Genomic DNA, 2,623 nt, shown 5'->3' with positions numbered 1-2,623 from the left:
ACCATCACTATACAGAGCTACAACCACCACTCTATACTACCACAACCATCACCACACCCACCATCACTACCACTGCCAAAACCATACCTTCACCATCACTAATATTGTGACCTGAACTATCCTTATTAGTAGTGTGAGTGTGCGAGAGAAAGCTGCAGGAACACGCAAGCCAGAGAACTGGGTTCTAGGCTAATTGAAAGAACAAGATTCCCTAGAGCTGCCAGCTTCCTTTTCCAGCGCCTCAGCGTGGCGATACAGAGGGGAAATGCACACTGCAATCAGGGTTCCTGCCCGCCATCTGAGGAGCTGGAGGAACTCAACACCTTATGGTAATCATCTTTGTACCCTATATGTAACTCCTTTTCTGTAACAAAGCTTAAATAAAACAAATATATATATGTGTACATACAAAAGAATGGAGGTGGTAGGAGAAGAAGACATTAAAGTGTTCAGTGAGGATCCACAAGGTCTTCTCTGAATATTCCTTATTTTCTTCATCCTCTCCAGATGGTCTTCTAAATCATCTGGCTCTTGTGATTAACTAAAAATTTTGCTCTTATTGTTGTGTAACTGAAATGTTGCCTTATAAATGTGTTGTTATTCTGGTGAGTGCTTATTTGCCTTAGCTGTTTTCAGACATTTGTAAAGCTTTATCAGTGATAAGCAGTGAGTGTTGACACTTGTGGAGCAGGTGCTGTGAGTGGCCCTAATACACAGGTGTTCACTCACCCCCCACACCTGCAACTCTTGCAACACGCACCAATATTCTGAACGGTATTCATTATGGTTATCGACATTACCAATAAAATCATTAAAAATGTTTTCCTAGAGACCGTGAGGGCGCCTAGCGTGAGCTTACCATTATGGCCGACTTCTCAGCCTTGTGGCGCTCGGCCATCATAAATATCTTGATTTTTGAGTTGTGTGTCGTATTTGTTACTGGTTGTGTGTCGTATTTGTTACTGGTTGTGTGTCGTATTTGTTACTGGTTGTGTGTCGTATTTGTTACTGGTTGTTTGTCGTATTTGTTACTGGTTGTGTGTCGTATTTGTTACTGGTTGTGTGTCGTATTTGTTACTGGTTGTGTGTCGTATTTGTTACTGGTTGTGTGTCGTATTTGTTACTGGTTGTGTGTGTCGTATTTGTTTACTTTTTCTACGGTTTACTTTTAATTAATTTATAATTTTGCCCCGAGGGGCGAGTTTATTGTGCAGCATCACTCATGCTGTGAGTGGACACACCGCCGTAGCAGCATGGACAACACTCCCCCAATAGGAAGAAAACCCGCTGGGTTGTTCATCCTGTCACTTGTACCTAGACACAGCTGGGACTTGCTTAACTGTCTCAAGAGTACAGCTTCTCAAACAGGAAGATTACATTTGTCAACCTTTAAAATCTTACGTTATCTTGCTGGTGTAAAATTGAGGAATATTTTAGTAACAGTGTCTATATTTGACAAATAGTATTTTCCTAACTTAATGTGGTGGTTATTAATATACACATATTTCTAATGACTCTTAGATATTCACTCTCTCTCAGGTAGTGGTCAAGGTGATGTCCATCACTCTCACTACAGATTCTGCAACTCCTCTGCTCAACTGTTGTTTCCATTCCGAATCGCCATGGATATTTGTATCCAAGACGGATTCTTGCTATTACTAATTCTCTCCTGCGGCCACCTCCTCTTCGTCCATAATGATTGGGATTGACAGCTGCAACCATATTGTACCATCGTACAGATTCACTGATTTGTGCTTCTATCCTCCTTTCCTCAGTAACCTTGTCACGGTGATGTTGCCTGACAAACCTCTAATTTGTAAAAGTCTTGGGTATGAAGTATTCAATATGGTCTCCTTCAGCAGCCAGCATGTCTGCTCGTTCATTTCCACATATTCCAACATGGGAGGGGATCCACAGAAATTTGACGACTCTTCCCTGATTGGTTAGTACTCTCACAGGTCTCTTGATTTCAGCGACTATCGTAAGATTTTTTTTTTGAGATATATAGAAGAGTTGTTACATTCTTGTACAGCCACTAGTACGCGTAGCGTTTCGGGCAAGTCCTTAATCCTATGGTCCCTGGAATACGATCCCCTGCCGCGAAGAATCGTTTTTTCATCCAAGTACACATTTTTCTGTTGCGTTAAACCGAGGCTACAGTTAAGGAATTGCGCCCAGTAAATCCTCCCCGGCCAGGATACGAACCCATGACATAGCGCTCGCGGAACGCCAGGCGAGTGTCTTACCACTACACCACGCTTTGTAGTGCTGCTTTAGAATCAATGCAGATCCAGATGTGTTCACCATTAGTGTTCCGCTCAAGGAATCTTAACGCCATAACAATGGCAGTTAGCTCCGCTTGCGTTGAAGAGGCAGAATTCTCAATACGCGATTGTCCTAATTTTCCGCGTTGAAAGGCATTATTCCTAATTACAGTGTATGCTGCACCAGCCCTGCCATTGACAGGGTTAGATGACCCATCAGTGTAGATTTGATCTAATTCATTTCCGGCTTTTTTATAGATTTCCTCAAGATAATTGTGACTCATTTCTTGAGTTATCATGGTGGACTTTTTCGTTGCCATCTCATTGATGATAATCCTGCTTGGGTCATCCACCCAGGG

The sequence above is a fragment of the Procambarus clarkii genome, chromosome 3 (genome assembly GCF_040958095.1).
Source record: "Procambarus clarkii isolate CNS0578487 chromosome 3, FALCON_Pclarkii_2.0, whole genome shotgun sequence".
NCBI lineage: Eukaryota > Metazoa > Arthropoda > Malacostraca > Decapoda > Cambaridae > Procambarus > Procambarus clarkii.
This window is presented reverse-complemented; position numbering follows the sequence as displayed.